The sequence below is a fragment of the Strix uralensis genome, chromosome 5 (genome assembly GCF_047716275.1).
Source record: "Strix uralensis isolate ZFMK-TIS-50842 chromosome 5, bStrUra1, whole genome shotgun sequence".
NCBI classification, from domain to species: domain Eukaryota; kingdom Metazoa; phylum Chordata; class Aves; order Strigiformes; family Strigidae; genus Strix; species Strix uralensis.
The window spans coordinates 23,328,233-23,347,610 of record NC_133976.1 but is presented as its reverse complement, the minus strand read 5'-3'; the positions used below and the strand labels follow the sequence as shown (position 1 = coordinate 23,347,610).

The 19,378-nt window shown below is 44.4% G+C and overlaps 1 protein-coding gene across 2 annotated transcripts in view; it reads left to right on the top strand.

Annotated features, from left to right (window-relative positions):
* Positions 1 to 1,552: 1,552 nt before the first annotated feature.
* The window catches only part of PLXNB2 (plexin B2), a 262,562-nt gene continuing 244,736 nt past the window's right edge, over positions 1,553 to 19,378 (top strand). Inside the window, exons 1-2 of one of the 2 annotated variants that reach the window (XM_074870093.1) lie at positions 1,553 to 1,568; positions 10,888 to 10,990. The gene's annotated coding sequence lies outside the window, so the exon portion shown is untranslated. Of the gene's footprint in view, positions 1,569 to 10,887; positions 10,991 to 19,378 lie in introns of those variants that run through there. The other variant, XM_074870095.1, reaches the window with a different exon arrangement.

The following is a 19,378-nucleotide window of genomic DNA, read 5'->3' as shown; positions in this document are numbered from 1 at the left end:
TCAAAGTGCCAACAGCAGCCAATTAATTACTCCTTGAACCATTGCTGGTCCACATTTGACTGATGGAAAGCTACCGACAAAGTCTAACAAGTTGCCCAAAGCTTACCTGAGCCATTCTTCTCAGGCATCCCTCTTTTTAATAGATTATCCTACATTAGGCACAGTTGAGACAAATTTGACTTCCGAAGGTGCAGATCACCATGCTAAAGCAAGGCGACGCTGTGTTTGCACACAGGCAGAGGCAGTGGGCTCCGCATTAACTCCTGTTGGCATGTTTCTGGGGGAAGACAGGAGAAATTTGCACACAGGCTTTCCAGTAGAGTGCCTGAGAAAGAGAGAAGACCTCCAGAAGCTGTGATTACAGAGAGTTTACCTGAGAGGGATAAACCCCGGAGCACTCCAAGTTCACTAAAAACGTTGCCAGTGGCGTATTTCGGGCCCCACGACACGGCAGGGTGTGAAAGAAGAGAGGCAACCTCTGGGAGCCCGGGAGCCTCTGCTCAGGTGTGAGGGGTGGAATTGACGCTGTTCCCTACGCAGGCAGGAGCGTCCCCAGAACACCCCCGGAGTACGCCAAGGTACCCCAAGGCTACAGAACAGCCAGGAGACCCTTCCCCAGCGGTGCCCCCTGCCCCGCCGGGGAGCGCCACGGCGGCCAGCGCCGGCCCCAGCCGCGGGCAGAGGCTGCCCGGAGGCGCCGGGCCGGGCAGTCCCGGCAGTCCCGCCGCCGCCGCCCCGCTCCCCGCTGTCCGCCCCGGGGCCCGCAGGGCTGCGCTGCCCACCGGGCGCTGGCCGGCCCCGACCCCGGCTCCCCAGCGGGGCTCGGCGCGCCTCCAGCTCGGGGCTCCCCGGGAGCGCTCGGCCCCGCGGGCGGCCCCGCTCCGCCGCGCCGGCTCTGCCTGGCTGGCGGGCAAAACAAAGCGGAGACGGGGAAAGGAAAAGGGAGAGAAAGTGCTGCCCCTGCCTCCTCCCAGGCCTCCGCCTGGATCCCCCTGCGTGAGACAGCGCTGGAAGCGGATCCTGGCCGGGGGCAGGGGGTGGAGAGAAAAGGAGGAGGACGGAGTGGAGGGAGGGAGGGAGGGAGGGAAGGAGGGACGAACGGGAGCCTCTCTCCTTCCCTGGGCTGTTTTTTCAGTTTCCTGTCTCGCATTGTGCTCACAGCGGATATGTGCTGCGCCTACAGGTGTGTCCCCTCCTCGCAGCTTTTCCCCGGCTCCCCGGCGTAGGCTCCGGCTGTCGGGGGGCGGCGGCGGATCGCGACCGTCATGTGATGATTGATTTCTCTCGGGGCGGTTTCTCTCTCCTCTCTCTCTGCTTTCCCCTCCCTCGCTCCCCGACGCTCTCCTCCTTCCTCTCGGAGGTGGCTGCAGCCGCTGCCGCCTTCGCGCTGACTCCGGCTGCTGTGGCGGCGGCGGGGCCCGCCGGGAGCATGGGCGGCCGCCGGGGGCTGCCGTAGCGCCTCTGCCCAGCCCGCCGCCGCCCGCCCTGGGCTCCCGGGCGCCGTCGCTGCCCCTCGGACGGTCCGCGCCCGCGGGGCTCCCTCCCGCCGGCGCCTGCACCTGTTGAAGGTAACGCAGCCCCCAGCCCTGCCGCTGCGCGCCTCGGGATGCGGCGGGGGCGGATTTCGCGGCGAGGACCCCCCCACCCCTCCCGGTCTTCCCCCGGCTCGGGAGCCGCTGAATCGCGGGCAAAGCAACTTCCCCCTTCCTCGGCCGCGGCCCCTGGGGCGACGGGGGGCTTCCGCCGCGCCGCCCGCGCCCCAGATGGTTTTGGTTAAGGGGCTCCCGAGTGGCGGCTCCGGACTTTGAGCGCCTTTCCCGAGCCGCCGCGCAGGGCCGGGGGGAGGCGCGGGGCGGCGGCTCCTCCCGCCCGGCAGCCGCGGGGCGCCAGGGTCCGGCCGAGCTCCCTCCGCTGCCGCCGCCGAAGCGCAGCCGCGCTGGCGGGGGGCGGGGGGGTGTCAGCCGCCCTCCCGGGAGTCTCGCAATCCCCCGGCGCGCTGGGCTCGGCAGCCCCGGTGTGGCGGCTCGGCCCGGCGCCGGCCCCGCGCTCCGCCTGCGCACCGCCGGCTCGGGAGCTCGTTCGGGTGCTCCTGCGTTTTGTCTCTTTGCAGAGGCAGCTTTAAACTTTCTTTCCGAACTGTTAATTAGATACACTGTACTTTGCTCGTGTTTCGTGCAGGCGAATGAAAGTGCGAGGCTGGACAGGCTTGTGACTCAAGGCGTAGTTATTCGGGAGGTACAGAACACCTCTGCCTGCCCGGGGTAGCTGGGCTGTACCTGTGACTTGTGACTTTGCCTTCTCCGAGACTGCGCCAGTCTCGGTGACACCCGGAGACAGAAGAGATCAATAGCGATCTGGGTCCCTTCTGGGTTAGTCAGACACTCGGGTGGATATACAAAGAAGGAAGTTTATCGCGTCTCTGAAATCTCATGGCAAATAGCATTGCCTTTGTTGTCTGTGAATTACACCCTGCCGTCCCGTCCCTATCGCTGAGCTCGTCATGGAATGAGAACTTGCTTGCGAGGGAACTTGATGCTTTTGTAACTAAGGCTGTTACCTTGAGTGTGATGATTAGCTTATTGAACACCAGAGGGAACTCTGAATAGGTAATTCATTCGAGGGAGATACATTTTACTGTTTATGTTCTCATTACAATGGAATCTAGAAGGAAGCAAAGGTTGGTAAGTAATAGGCTGCTGGTATGTACCTAGGTTGGCTTCAGCTTGCTTTACAGTTCTTTTCTGAAGGCGTCAACTCCAAAGCTGGGCTGAAAAATCTCCTTTTTTTTCCCTTTCCAAAGCTTGAAATATATAACTGGCCTTGCAGGACCAGCATTGTGTATCATGCTGTAGGCAAATCAGCTGGGTGACCCATTCACTGTGAGCTAGGGAGTGATTACATTTGCAGGTTGGGCTGGCACTTAATGCCCAGCTTGCCTCTTGGGTTGTGAGACAGACCAAGCGCACTTGGGTACGGGGGCTGCTGCCTGTGGTGGAGAAGCCAGAACAGAGCATGCTTCCAGGCAAAACAAAAGGGAGGAAGTCTGCTTCTAAGCCTGGCATGGCTTGTCCTTCTTGCCTTGAATATTTTTGGGTCTGAAGCCCTGGTGGGAACCTAGTCTGACTGCACATGAAGTAGAAATTTATCTTTCTTAGAATGTATTACTTAAACCAATACAGAAAGTAAATGGTGGTAGTGTTTGGGAAAGGAGTTTCAGTGGTGGCTTCTGGTGCCAAAAGCTTTTTAAATGATCTGACATAACTGTGAGAAGCTGGGGTCAACCCACCAAAATGTGATGATGTGTTTTGTAGTAAAATGAACCCGCAAAACATGCACCTGAAGCTTTGGGTGCTCGCGATAGTCTGTTACAATAGCGTTGATAATCAGACTTCTTTGATACTCCGGGATTGTTGACGATGTGGGAAGGATAGCACAATAAATACACTTGTGACTCTGACGTATGCTTCAGGAGCTAAAGCATCCAGCTGTTCATTCTGTCCCTTTGCCAGAGGTTACTCTGCCATTCAGCCTTGTTTTCTATTGGACTTTGAATCTGCCAGAGTTTACAGCCTGGCATATGAATATAAACTGTGTTTTATGGCTGTTGATGTTAGTGTGTAATGTTGCGAAGTCCAAGAGCATGAGCATCCTGTTCGTTTCTCTGTCCTGGCAGAGGGACAAGGCAAATAGCTGGGGTCAGCTAAATCAAGCTGCAGTTGTGAACCAGAGCCGGTAAGCACCTATGTTTTTCTGAAATGGCAAATGTGACTCCAGTGAACTACCCTGTACCGTGTCTCCGTGGGCAGTGGTAGCAGGGAGGCAGCTCTGCGCAAGAGGTTGCATGACTTCAGTAGGTCGGTCACAACATGCGAGTTTCTGGATTTAAGAAGGATGTAGTAGGCAGTGCACCCAAACAGCCCTCCTCTTCTTCTCCTCCTCGTTTATCCATTCTGGGAATTAGCAAGTGAAGGAAGAGTGTTTTTGTTTAGCCAAATCTTGTTTTGTCCATCTGACTTAAAGACCTATTATGTAAAATGTCCTCACTAAGGGCACAGCCCTCTTCTGCCTGAATTTTCCTACAGATGTTGGAAGTGGCATAAAGGCTTTATATAATTTTACAAAACTGGGAGCTGTTTGCCTTGCATGCAGAAGCTTCCTAAGAACAAATTCTGTTTTAAAGGGAGATCTCTTCATGAATGCCTGTTACGAACAAAAAAATTTCAGTGACTTGTTGCTAATGGGTTTGGATTCTGGCTTGGTTTTGAAAAAATGGTTTGCACATTTATTTATTTTTATGAAGGTGTAATACTAAGCATTTGTATTTCTGTAATGGCTATAATTTGAAACTTTTCATACACTTTAAAATTATTTATTGTATGAAGCACTGAATGAAGGTATTTATTACACTAGTGTCACATTCTGAATATTGAATTACAATTGTAAAATTAAGGTAACAAGCTTAAATTGGGGTTTGCAACTTTAAGCTCTTGCCAGCAAGCAGTTAATGGCAGCTTTAACTGCTAGTAAAGTAATTGCTACCGTTCTTTTACTGTCATTTTGTTCTCACTCTCCTCCAGTCAGACTGTTCTATAATGAATATTCACCAAAATAGCTTGGCATTGTCACTTACGAAGTTCCTCATCAGATCCAATGTGTTGATGAGCTAATGTGCACTTGATTAAACGTACTTGATTTATGCAAACAAAAACTGTAGGTCCTTCTTGAAGTAAAGTTAGCACCTGCACAGCTGTTAGTGAGATGAGAGTCTAAATAATTAAGATGGAATTGAGTAAACAAACAACCCCAATGTGGTGTTCCTCCTACTTCTTCACCTTTATCTTTTAGTTCAACTCAGTAGTGGATATTTATTTGGGCTTTTGTTGCAGGTTTTCTCATGCACCACAGGAAGTTGTGAAGCTCAGCTTATAGTGTGTGTGTGTGGGGGTGTCCTCTTCTATTTAAGTGGATACCATTAGAATAAAGAAAAAAAAAAGGCCATTATTAGCTATAATAAAGCCAGGGATAACTAGGATTAGTGGAGTATTACTTTAAGAGTTTTGTTTGTGGCTGGCTTGGACTTGACATTGTTCTGTTAATCCTTGTTAAAAAAAAAAAGAAAAAACAAAAATCAACACAGCCTGAGTAAATCATTGAGGGGGGTGTCTATTTAAAAAATAAAATAAAATTTGGATAGTAAGTGGTTTAACCTCCTACTCTTTGCGTGGGCAAAACTCATGTAGACAAAGTGGAAATAGGGAATTGAAGATAGCCATTTTATCTAACCGTCAGTGGCTTAGTGGTACACAAAGCTCTCTAACTGTCTACAAAACTGCTCAGATATGGCTACAAAAAGAGTCTCTAGAGTCTGTGCCCCTGGAGGCTCCAGGGGATGGATGGAGGAGGGAGAGAGCACTTGCTTGCCCAAGACCTGGAGCAACTGGGCTGACTGGAAGGCTGTTCAGGGGACCTTGTGGAGTTGGAACTTATTTTCTTTAGGCAGATAGTAATTTGGTTATCTGTTAAAATCAAGTATTTCTGTTTCTGTCTGCAGTTAAGTCTCTGGAAATACATAGCTTTTGAATCTGTCTAAGTTTCCATCTCATAAGGTTGAGGGAAAACTTACTTGACGTAATGTCCAAAAGTGTCTGTGCTTAACAAATGTTAGTAACGATTATTAAAAAAAATCTCAGAGGCAACTTGATGATCAGGCCCTGCACAATTGCTCAACCTGAGACCGCCATAACACAGGGCAGAGTTTGTCCCCAGGAATGTGTCAGCAGAGCTGTGGTCACCAGTCACATGCTTGTCAGGACGCTCGGTTTCTCTTTGGAATTTGACTTCTGGGAGCTGGCGCCAGCGTGGATTGATGATTAGCTCCGTGCCGAGCTCCCTGGGCTCGGGAGCCTTGGCACTTGTCGGTGGACGGAGTCCACCCAGCACCTTCTGAGGCACTTCTGACCTTGCTCCACCTTTGTGGTTAGCTTCTAAGTTTCTGCCTTTCTGGGTTCATCTTCGACATGCCCTCTTCCACCGCCTGCCCTCAGGAAAACTCCTTTGCAATCTTGGAAATAAATGAAATTAGTAGTTTGATTTATTCAATCAAAGTGTGTCTTCAAAAATTTAGTTATCTAAGTAAAACCTTATTTCTAGTGTTTCACTTGCTTTTCTTGTGAACTAGCATCACTAATTTAAGACCGTGGATAAAAAGCGGAGGCAGTCAGTCTTACCTTTGTGCCCAGCAAGATCATGGAGCACATCCCACTGGAAACTATGCTAGGGCACATGGAAAATAAGGAGGTGATTGGTGACAGCCAGCATGGCTTCACTAAGGGCAAATTGTGCCTGACAAACTTGGTGGCCTTCTACGATGGTGTTACAGTGTTGGTGGATAAGGGAAGAGCAACTGACATCATCTACCTGCACTTGTGCAAAGCATTTGACACTGTCCCGCATGACATCCTTGTCTCTAAATCTGAGAGATGTGGATTTCACAGATGGACCACTCAGTGGATAAGGAATTGGCTTGGTGGTCGCACTCAAATAGTTGCAGTCAACGGTTCAATGTCCAAGTGGAGAGCAGTGACAAATGGCATTCTTCAGGTGTTGGTGTTGGGAGTGGCGCTGTTTAACATTTTTGTCAGTGGCATGGACAGTGGGATTGAGTGCACCCACAGCAAATTTGCCGATGACACCAAACTGTGATGCAGTCAACGTGCTGGAGGAAAGAGATGCCATTCAGAGGGACCTTGACAGTCTTGAGAGGTAGGCCCACGCGATCTTCATGAAGTTCAACAAGGCCAGGTGCAAAGTCCTGCACATGGGTTGGGGCAATCCCAAGCACAAATACAGGCTGGGCAATGAGTGGGTTGAGAGCAGCCCTGCGGAGAAGGACTTGGGGGTGTTGGTTGACGAGATGCTTGATGTGACCTGGCAATATGCGCTCGCAGCCCAGAAAGCCAGCTGTACCCTGGACTAGATCAAAAGAAGCATGACCAGCAGGTTGAGGGAGGTGATTCTTCCCCTCTACTCTGGTCTTCTGAGACCCCACCTGGAGTACTGTGTCCAGCTCTGGGCCCTCAACATAAGAAGGACATAGACCTGCTCAAACAGGTCCAGAGGAGGCCACAGAGATGATCAGACATCTGGAGCACCTGTGAAGACAGGATGAGAGATTTGGGGTAGTTCAACCTGGAGAAGAGAAGGATCTGGGGAGACCTTATAGCAGCCTTTCAGTACCTAAAGGGGGCCTATAAGAAAGCTGGAGAGGGACTTTTTACAAGAGCATGCAGTGACAGGACAAGGGGTAACGGTTTTAAACTGAAAGAGGGTAGTTTTAGATTAGATATAAGGAATAAATTCTTTACTGTGAGGGTGGTGAGGCAGTGGAACAGGTTGCCCAGAGAAGGGGATGCCCCTTCCCTGGAAGTGTTCAAGGCAAGGTTGGATGGGGCTTTAAGCAACCTGGCCTAGTGGAAGGTGTCTGCCCATAGCAGGGGGTTTGGAACTAAATGATCTTTAAGGTCCCTTCCAACCCAAACCATTCTATGATTTCGGTAATTTGCAGTGAATGGATTTTGTATTACTTGACAGTCACAGTTTTCTTAGTGCTGCAGATATGCCATATTTCTTTTTTTCTATTAAAGGTGTTTTAAAAGCCTTCTTAGTCCTACAAAAACCAGGAAGCTGTGGAGGAACTTTGTCCCTAAGCTGTCCTTCCCCTACTTCTGTGCTGGACTTGCACAGGTAGACTTGTTGGGAGCACTCTGCCAGATTAAGTACATAGGAACTGCCTGTGATCAACATGACTTTAAATAAAAATCTATGGGATTTTTAGCACTTCAACTGAATTGTTACAGAATTTACCTTTTTAGAACAGGGTGTGTTCGTGCTTATTGCTGAATAGACCTGGCTAGTGTATTTCTTGTTAGGCTGAATTAGGTCTACGTATCAATTTGGATTGAAGAAAGCTTTCATAAACCTGATGCTAATCTTGCTATGTCTAGAGGGATCATTAGGGTGATATCTGAGTCTCTTGGAGAAGTGATGCAGAAATCAAGATTTCTCACATTTCAAGCTTAACCTTCTGTCTATACTAATTGACTGTGTTTTAAATACGTAGAAAGTTCAGGAGTGAACTCCTCAAATTTCTTTCCCTAGGGCTCTTGTTTATCTTCTAGATAGTTTAAGAAGAGATAGTATCTCTTTCTGACAGATGTGTGTAAGAGCTGTATATAAAGAAGATCTAGCTTGTACATTCCTAGTGGCATCACTATTTAGAATTTATAAAGGACCAGTTCTTTAACTAGTGTCTTCCCAGTGGGAAAACAGTGATTAATCAAATGTATTCAACTATATGAAGAAAGCAGAGGGTGGAAAAAAAACCCATGTTGATTTGGTAAAGGGGGTGCAACTGAAATACAAGGTTAGGTTTCCAGACCCAAATCAGAAGGACAGTTTAATAATCCTTTGCTTGGACTTAGCCTAGGCATAGACAACAAATAAAAGCCTCTTTCTTCAATATACATGGCTCTTGGAATGGTTAAAAGTAGTAGGCTATGGTTTCCTTCAACCTGTAATAGTTAGTCCTTTCCCTTTAATGGATCTGGTTATGCTCATTGCAACTGGAAGTCCAAAATGTGCAGTTTCCCTCTTAAAGACCGTTAATTTGTCCTTCCTTAATATGTTGCCACAGCGTGTGTTGAACTCATGTGCTGTGCTTATTTAATCAGTATGAGACAAATTGGTGTAAACTTAATGTTGGGCCTGTTGAACTGTAAGGCGATGAAAATAATAGTTTAACCTCTTCTGCTTCCAGTCTTGTGGGATTAGTAAGTAGTTAAAAAGCTTTAAAAAGTTTTTCTGTGCAGTTTTGATTCACTTCATCGGCAACTGGACATTTTTCCCTCATGAACTGACTAATAATCCATGTAAACTCTAGTTGGGGTTACGATGCATGCACATCACCCTTACGGGTATAAGTTACAAACCTAGAAAAACAACTGAAGTGGGTGACTTTTGGGATATTTATTTTTCCTCCCAAGCATGCTAAATGGAGGTGGTTTTGTCTGAAAGGCTTTTGCTAAGGCAGAAGGTGTCTTTGTGAGTGCTTTGAAGAAGTTTTTCAAGAGTCAGTAACTCTGTAACCATGAAACTGGCTTTGTGACTGGGAATATGTATCTGCTGTGTGCTCCAGGTGTTGTCTCCTTCTGCCCACCCAAGCTGTTGAGAAAAGCTGTTTCAGAGAAACCAAGAGACTTCACTTGCCTTGGCAATCCCATAGCACTAAATGGTGGTATGAGTTTGCTTATTAGTACATTGGATAAAACTCCAGAGAGATGATGTTTATGTTTATTAACAGATGGCCTCTTCGTTTGACATTTAGCTGGGGGAAGATTTGCAAGCATTTCACAGTCCATTGTGCATTTAATTCAGTGTTCAGTAGTATTAGTGAAAATTCAGGGCAATACCCTTTTGGGTTTGTTTTGTTTTTTGTTTTGTTTGAGGGTTTGTTGGTTTCTTCTTTTTTTTTTTTTTTGAGACTGTCATTCAGAATTTAAGATCAGAGGAGCCATCAAGTCCTGCAGCTGTTTGACCATCTCATTTGGCTATTGCTCATGGGCCAAACAAATCCTTGGGCTAAAGCATATCTCATCCTGAAAATACTGAGGAAAAGAGAATCCATATTTAAGAATGTTGTTCCTGTTCGTTCTCCCTGTTCAAATTTATATCTTATTTCTAACAGGAGCCTTCTATGCTTTTGACTTGCATCTTTTGGTCCCTTTTAAGTCTTCTTGTGGCTGTATTAGAGTGGTTTTTATTGCTGATATTTTTTTTTTTCCCTTAAAGATCAAGTAAGCTGTCAGTTGTCTGTGTGGCTTATCAGAAGGACCAAGTCTTTAAATCTTATTATACATAATGCTATTTTCCCCTTCTTGATGCTAATTGATTTTATAGCTCTGCTCTGCATGTTCTCTAATTTTCAGCATCTTTTTTTGAGCATCAGCCATGGAACTGGGCGCAGTATTTCAGTGCCACTCTTCACCATTGCATACCCCATCCCACCCTATTCAGTATTTCCATTCACTTTCATATCCTTGCATCCATGAACCACATTAACCCTTTTACTAACAACAGAAGCTCTGAATGCGATGCTTAGTTGCGAGGCTATGATGACCTCCATGTGCCTGTTGTTTTCCTGCTTATTAAGGTCATGATCCTCTGATTTGCAAACCTTACCTCCATTCCTTGTTATGGGATATGTATATCTGCATTCAGGTATCTTCAGGCTGTTTTGGTTGGAATGAGCCCAGCTTAAGAAGTAATTGAGCTAAATCAGTGTGATTTCCATTCTATTTTTATTTATCATGCTACTAAAGCATGTAATCCACTAATTTTACCACCAAGGACATGCTTATTTCCAGGTAGCTAATAAAACACTTAAGTAATGTAGAGCATAATTCCAGTCATTGCAAACTGCAAAAGGAGCATTACAGTTGCATGGTGATGTTACTCAGTAATGAAAACTTTTTTGAGATCTTTCAGTTAACTAATTTTCAATCTATATTTGGCCTATATGTTTTGATACCCCGTTTTTAAAATCCTGTTGATTTGATGTTTGTTGACTGTTATGATATATCTTTAAGTCTTTAATTGCTGTATTCAGTGTGAAATCAGTAGATTTTACCTTCCTTACTCTTCCCCCTTTTGCATTTATACAGATGAAAATGAGGAATTTTCTACGATGTCTTGAGGTGCCAGCTCCAAAATGATTCCTTGCTTAGGATACCTGTAAATCCCCTGAACAAGCTATTTTCTCTTTGATTGTGCCTGTTGCCCAGTCCCTTGTCTTATGTCTTCTCTGAAGCATCTTTTCTGTGTTTCTTCCAGCAGCAACAAGTACACGTCAAAAGGCACTTCATCCTGGAAGCTATTTGCACAGAAGCCTGAGCCTCAAGAAGACCCTTTCGCTAGTGGTGGTCGTGCTGCTCAGGTGGGCTAAGAACTCTAATTTAGACTGAGTTTGTTGTGGTGGTTTTTTTTTTTTTTTAAACCTCCCTTCCTTCTTCCAATGTGGAGTGTTGCTTGTTTGAGAAGGATGAGGTCCTCTTGTAGAGCATTGCAGTGCAGTTGACTTGGTGCCTCGAGACAGGAGATGGCTGCATGGGGTTTATGGGCTTTGGGTTTAGGCTGAAATATTACAGCCTCAAATTTAGTGCAATAATCTGGCATGAAAATGTATTTACTTTGTAATTGTCTTGGATACTGTCTGATTTAATAGTGATTTTTATGCGTATTTTTTATACCTCCTGGACCTGTAGTGTAAAATGACATTAAGCAACTTGTGTGTGTGAATCATCTCCAAGGTAACTTAGTTATCAAAACATAGTATCTCAATTGCTCAGAGTAACACTTTCCACTTCTCTAATTGCACTTTTGCAATCTGGGTTGCTTATACAGCCGCTGTTCAAATTATTGTGTACAGGTGTACTCGGTAAGGACTTTCCAATTTACTTTTCCCAGTTGTAGCAATTAGTTATTATCTTTTCATTTTGATCCTGAAGCCTGTAAAATAAGTGAGTAAATGTAAACAGCATCCTTGAAACTAAACTCTTCATGGTGTTTTGTCCTACTGATAATTTGAAGAGGCAGAACTGTGTTTTCTGTTGTCTGTGGCATAATTAATCTACTTGAAATATACTTGAACTGGAACTCTGATATCAGAAGAGGATTTAGCAGCCTTGGAAGTTAGGAGCTTTTGCATGAGGCAGCACTGAAGAGTTCCTCTACATTATTACTCAGTTTGTTGTGAAAAGACAACACTGGTAAATTCATGTCCAGAAGTGGCTACGTACTTGATTCCTTTGCTGTCTCTCACAGACTTTTCTATTTGCTCACACCTTTCATGTACAGTAACTTAGCATGGCCAGGTTGTCTGCTGCTGTGTCTCTATCCCAAACAGATACTTCTACACCATGTGTAGTTCAGTGGCATTGGTCAGATGAAACAGGCGTATCTACTGGAATACCAGAAGAAGTCAGGGCTGCTTTGTGCGTAGGTTTGGCATCCCGACTGCCATCTTTGTGATCCCCTGTATGCAGTGGGGTCCTGTAGGTTTCTTCTGTAGGTTTCTTGACTTCATGCATTCTGGTTTTGTTTCTGCCTTTAGCAAGTAATTTAATTTCTGTCTGATTTTTTTTGTTTGTTTTTTTATTTTGGCGTTGCCTCTTTTTGGGGAATTTTGGGGAATTTGTAGATGAGAAATACAATTCAGTGGTATTTTTGTCATATATAAGTAGGGCAAGTGGATGCTGCAGCATTCCTTCTTGACCAGGAAAGGTGGATACCTGCTAATTCTATAAGCTCTTCTATGTCCTCTCCCCAAAAGCCCCTATGCAAAAGCAGACCTGCATCCCCAGTTTTCCTGGCTTGAGCAAAGCTGCCTACAAAGCACTTTCACATCAGGCTCTCTGTACCCACGAGATGACTTGGCACAGGGGGGCGTGTTTCTGTTCCAAGTGGGTTAGCAGCATGCACAGACCATCATTCAATGATATGAAGTCTTTGGTGGCAACTCTGCTGTAAGTAGTAGTTGTTTGGTTGTGCCACCATGACTGTTTTGTGGAGCTGTGCTGTGAACTGGAGAGCCGATCTGGCATTATACTATATTATATGTAGTTCTCGTATGACTTTGAAAAAAAATACTTAAAAGTTTCACTGCCTCTCTGATGTGTTTCACAGCATGGTGCTGCAAACACATTATTTTGCAATGTTTGAGAAGCTGGAAGGTCAGAAAAAAAAAGAGGATTCAAAACCTGCTTAAACTAATTTTGTTGCCAAATTCTTTGTGTTATCAAGCCCCACTTGAGTCTGTAGCTCCCATCCTTTCTTACCCATCCCCTCCTGGGTGGTCCTATTAGTCAGGGAAGAGAGGAGGAAAGTTTGGGTGTTGAGCTTGTGCTTTCAACAGCAGCAGTGCCCCCGTGTAGCTTTGCTTCCATTGGGAATAATACGAGGTGGCTTTAAACTGAATACAGCCATTTTGTGTAGAACTGGCTAGTGCCTTTATTCTCTATAGGTGCTCTAAATGTCATGTACATATGCACTTCGTGGGGGAGCTTTCTTGGTACTTGTATTTCTTTCTTAGCTAATGACCTCCTGTGCACTGCTAATGTACTCTGTAGTGTTAACCATGCATATAGTCACTTCCTTTTCCCTCTTACCTCATTTTAGAAGACTTTGCTCTTGAATCTTGTAAATGGGGTGATAATTTCAAAGCAAACAGCTTCCAGTCCTTTCTTGCCAACTTTTGCCCACAAGGTATGCAAAGTAAATAAAGCAGCTAGGAAATTACTTATGTACCTTCCCTCCTAGTACAAGGCATCCCAGGATGGTTCATAGCTCTTTAAGTAATGAAGAAAGGGAGAGAATGAGATTGGTATGCCCAAGTTATGTTTTAATGTATGGAGCCACTGCATAGATCATTCATATTCTTCAGAAGCTTTAGGAAAACCTTGTAAAATGCGAGGCTTTAAAAGATCTCCACTATTCATGTATTGAATGTAAAGGTGTTTTATTGGTTGCAGCAGAGAAAGAAAATCAAAATACCAAGGATGGGGTAAAAGAAAATTTCACGTATGAAAAATAACTTTGAAGCAGACTTTACCTAAACATGAGGATTCTTACCTCTGTTAGGCTCTTGGAGGAAGCTTAGAAGGTTTTCCATGTGCTACCATGATGTTTAGTTTTGATTTAGAAACTGTGAGTCTGGATGCTGGAATGTCAGGTACGCAGCAGTCACAGGGTATGATACCTGTCATAGATTATGCAGATGCTGTCATGGTGTGTTTAGTCAAGGAGACAAATGTAGGCAACTATTAAAAAATGTGACTTTAAAAAGTCAACAAAGAAATGGTTAATGCTTAATATGTTTAGCTCCAGCCTAGGTATTGAACAGCCTTTGCCAATTGAGCAATAGGAGAATTTGTTAAAGGTGAAAACTAGACCTAAGGTTATTGACCCTGAGGCTGAGCTACAAGGGGATGGCGTGGCTGTAAAGAGGAATAACCGTTATTTGGTCTCCTCCAAACGAGAGAGGGCAGGTCCCGAGTGTATGAGGCTTGCAGGAATTCAGATCAACAGTCGAGTTATAATCTAATGAGGCCATGAGCACAAACACAACTTCAATTTAAAGCCCACATGGGTGGTAACACAAATAGAAAGCTAAGAGTTCACCCGTCCCAAAAGAAGACCATTCATTAGCAATCTTACTCCCTTGTCATGCCTCAAAGGACAGTATCGTAATAACCCATAGTGATTCTCTTTCACACGTTTCTAACCACTTCATAAAAGTACCTATATGCATGGAGTGCTCTCTACTCCTTTTCAGAAATAGGATCTCTGTTATGAAAAAAAATAATTATATATATATAAAATTATATGTATTGTATATAATATGTAGAATACATTTTATAGTTACAATTGATGTGTTTTTAAAGGAAAGTATGCCCTGTCATGTGAAAACTTTCCCTTCATGTTTCCAAGTGAAGGTTTTGAGATTTGCTGAAGGTAGGGGTTTTTTAATAGAAATTCCTTGAGTACTGTAAATGTTAACTCAAAACACCTGAAAGAATGTAACATATTTGTCTTCTGGAATATTTCAATTGTACTTGTGCCAAATGCAGAGCAGCAAACTCAGCTGCAAGGGCCTAGTTTGGCAGTATTTGTAGTCCCTAGAATGCATGAGCTGATTTTGATATTTTTTTTTTTTTTTTTTTTTAAATCCAGATTTAATGCTAAGCTCTTATGTTTACCTGAAGGGAGAGGAAATATTGCAATTTAAGTACTTTTTTTTTAGTCATTTATATATATATTAGCCACAAGGTAAGGATTATGTGTTCCTGAAATAATTTCTTTTTAAATAGTTGTGCTTCAGTAAAGCATGAGATCAAACATCCCACACCACACAATAACTTTTTTGCTCTTTAGTTCAAATAAACCTCACCTCAATTGACATAGATTTTTTTTTTTTTTCCTGAGTGAAATTATGAATATCCTCTTTATAAACCTAAGAGATTAGGAGCTGAGGTAGCTTTCTCCTTAGCTTAGCCCCCATGAAGCAGACACTGCTTTATGAGATTTGATTCAGCTTCTGCTTTTTACCTGTGAATCCTTAATAAGGTTAAAGCTGTCCAGGTAAATACAATTACAAATGTGATGCAGATCGTACAAAGCCAGGAGATCAGCAGTCCAGAAAGCTTTGTGGCTGAAGTACAAATCATCAGAGTACATACCCCTTCCCATTCTCTGCCTATCTTCTGGGGAAGAAAAGGCAGCAGTAGTTAGTGGGACAGACTCTACCTTCCTGGCTTACCTTGTGCAAAGATCAGCAAACCAGGTGGGAATCCAGATTTTTGTTTATTTTTTGTCCTCTGACTGAATGGCTTTACTCATGCTTCCTGGTCAGACAGAAGGCAATGTCTTATCTACTTCTTTGTCAGTTACAATAGCTCCTTTTTTTTTTTTTTTTGGCATAGTCTGCAGACTGTATATGTTAAATATAGTGTAATTTTTTTTTCTGTTTCTAATTTTAACTATAAATATCTATGGCCTACTTAAATAAGATGGATCCATGTACCTCAAACTGAATAGCTGATTACAGGAAAATCAGATTGCTTTCCTCAAGTGTGCAAACTCAAAACATTCAGAAAAGATGAATTAGCTGAAGGTGTTGGGAATAGAGTATACCAAACCTCAGGCCACCTGTGGGCGGGGGTACTCTTGAGAGAGAAATTCACTTTCTCCTTTGGATTAGAAACAAAGGGGAATTTGATTCCCTGTGAAGATGGAAAAAGCATGATGCTGCCTCATCCTCCCACTTGGGAGTTGTTCTTCAACAGAGTGGTCTATCATTAGATTTTTTTTGGGAGAGGAGGTGACTACCTTTTTACAGGAGAGCAGAGTGAAGGATGGGGCTGTACTTATTTTCTTCCCAGGATCAGAACTGCAGATTTATGCTCTAAGCCTGGAAGATCTAGGAGTAGAAATCATGTGTCCAAAGGTGTTTGTGCTTGGACACCCTCAAGGGTCCCCTCTGTCTGAAGAATGACCCTCAGGTGGTGGTTCGGATCTATGTTGTAAGTAAATTATATAACTTAACTAACAAGAACACACTAAGATTACATTGAATGCCTGTTTACACAAGAAAATTAAATTGTGAATCTGTACAACTGGGTCCGGTTAAAGTATCACCGCATCAATCACAAGCAGAGGCATGCAAAGGAAATCCTTCACCAGTGTTCCTCGGGAGTGTTGCAAATGCCTCACTGTTCCTAGAGTGCAAAATTATTCCTCCTAAAGAGCAGCCGAATGCTTTTGATATTGACTGGGAGATTTAAAAAGCCCCAACAACTAAGTGTACAGCTTGGATCCTATTACTGTGGGAGATGTGGTAGGAGAGGAAGTGTAGCTGCCCATAGCTGCAAACTTAAGAGCTTCTCAAGTTTTAAAATGCTCCTGCTGCTTCCTCCCACGTCAATACTACCTGCCATCCTCTATTTGTATTTTGTACGTTGACTTGGGAAAAGATTTGATTTGACGCTACAGCACAGCTTGAGGAACCCGCTGTACAGAACATTAATGTCTGATCTTGTTTCATTAATATCAATTTCAGACATGCATTCCATAGGGGGTTAATATTAAGATTTTTTAACCACAGCAATATTGTAAATTCCTAGACTGAATGCACCAGCTGGTTTACACTAAATTTTATGGTGCAGGAGACAAGAAACAGGCTTCCTCACAGAAAGGGAATGTGGCAGTGGTAATCCTGGAAGTACAGGGAGGTTTTAGGCACTGGGTAGTATGTCTTGCTTTCACAGAGAGGTCTGGGAAAGGCAAGGCAGGAAACCAGGGGGATGGCTGGTCTTGCCTGTGCTCTCTCCTTGGTTTCTGATGTTGCTGCTCACCTCGGGTTCTTTGTCCTGTTTGTCTCTTGCAAGTTGCAAGCTCTGAGCCAGGCTGCGTTTCTGGGCTGGCTTGTGGCTATCTGCTCCACTCCCTGCATCCACCTAAAGCAGAAGTGGTTTTGCGGTCACTTGCTGGAAGTTGAAGCAGATATTGCAATGGCCTGATCTCCAAGCAGGACCACCGAATGAGGCCGTTAGACATTAGATTATTTTTTAAATTATTTTTTAATTATTTTTAACAATTCAGATACGCAGCCTTGGAAGAAGTGAATGAACCATATCCTTCTCTCTTTCTCCACTCTCTCCACCATATAAAATGGCATAATTAGGTAGCAGCTATATTGTTTTACAAATGCCTCGATGCGTGAAATTAGTGTGCTTCCAAAAAAAGCCCTAAAACCGAAAGAGTCTGCAATGTTTGTTACAGTAAGTTAGGCCTGTGACATTCTATCCTCTGAGAAATATTCCTGCATAGGATCTAGTTATCCAGTTCATCAACATGTATAATTTCTTCCACTAGTCCTAGCTTTGAGATGAGATTGGATTTTGTAAAGATGTCTGCAGAGGAGTTTTATGTATTGAGCTGTACAAAATGAAAAGGTTAAAAATTGTTGTTGCAGCAGCCATGCGAAGCTATAACATAAATGCTCACTGCTTTAAAATATGAAAAAAATGCTGTCTTTTAAATATCAAAGGATTAGTATTAATCCAGCACTTGTGATTTTCTTAAATCATGTTATTTGCATAATAATACTCACCACCTGCTATATCTTCAAAGCGCTTTTCATACATTAACTAATTGATCTTTGTAACACCCCTGTGATGTAAAGACCTGTTATTATCCCCACTCTGCAGATGTGGAAACCAAGACCCAGAGTAGTTGAAGGAACTTGTTGGGCGCAGGGCTGAGACAGTGGGCACTGGGTCCCTATTGTCCTCTCCTCTGGGAGTTCCTGCTCGCAACGGTTCCAGGGGCAGCCACGCTTTCTTCTTGCCTGCCTTTATTTAAGAACAAAAAAGGCACCGAGTTATTTCTTTGTGTCTTTGGAGGGATATTGTTGGGGGATGTTGTTTGTTTTTATTTTGAGGGATTTTTTGCTAAATGATTTTGCTCCGGTTTTTAGTCGCCCTAATAGTCAAAGACACATAAGACAGAAAAGCTTCTTACAGCTCCTTATTGTCTGTGTGCAACATAGCGATACTAGCTGAGAGCTTTTAAGCACGTTTTTCTTTGTTCAGGACTCAGTATGGTCTTCGTATTAGGAGCCTTTTGGTCAAATTTGCCCCTGCTTGTCACAATAAGAAATTACTAAAATGGGAAGTGACAGGTTGAGTTTTCTGTCGTTACAAAATTTCAATACCTATTTCCATCCCGTGCTGGAGGTGAGAAGCAGTGCCAAGGTGGCTGCCAGAAGTGTAGCTGATGTCTGCAACCGAGGGCTGGTCTGGCAGTGGGAGGTTGGGGTGGTGCTGCTGCTGGGACAGCAGCGTCTTCCCTCCCTGTGGGACATCTGTCTCCCGGTTTTCCTTCGCCATGTGTCTGGGGGAGCCACAGGCGCTCGTTGTCCCAGCCCTCGGTTGTGTGCGTGACATGCAGGTTCCCCTGACCTCCACCACTGCTGCCTTTGGAACAGAGCTTAGTGAAATGCCAGGTGGGCCTTGGTAACTGTTATGTACCTGGAGAAAAAATGGAGGACAGGCGGGTGTCACACACCTAAGTGAAAGAATAGATATTAAAATCTCTTTCATAGGTAATAATCTGAGGGAGAGTTTAAAATGGGGTATTAAAAAATATATTACAGTCCCTTTCATCTGGCAGTATCACTTTAATACTTAGTGCAAAGGCTTAATATTAAAGTGTATGGATTTGTTTTTATAGATGTTTCAGCAGTATTATCTCCAAGCAGGAAAATAAATCTTGGTGGTGGAGCACTTGGAGCCCATCAGCACAGGTTCAGACTAAACCATAGGAAAAACTCGTGTCATGCCAGATTTCAGGAGACGATTTCAGATAACGGATGGTTTCCCAAGGGCAGTGCCGGCGCCCCCACGAGGGGGGCAGCGGTGGCAAAGTGGCGGATTATGTCAACAAGCTAGGGACATGGTTATATGTATTGGCTTTAGTTATTTAGCTAAGCAGGGGGCCGGGGGAGGAGAGGAGGGGAAGCACAATTCAATCTGAATTCCTTTGTACTCCGGCTGGAAGAGATGGGCTGTAATCTCTCTTCATGGCGCAAATTACAGGGTTTCCAGACCCTCACGTACTTGTGGGTGGCTGACTTCTTTTCACTCCCTCAAACATCATTTCCCTAGCGGCAGTGTTGGCTCAGGGCAGAAACGGATCCAGCTTCAGGTGAGAGTGTTGCTTGTTCCATGAGGTGCTCCCTCCATGTTTTGTGGCATCTTCAGGTGAA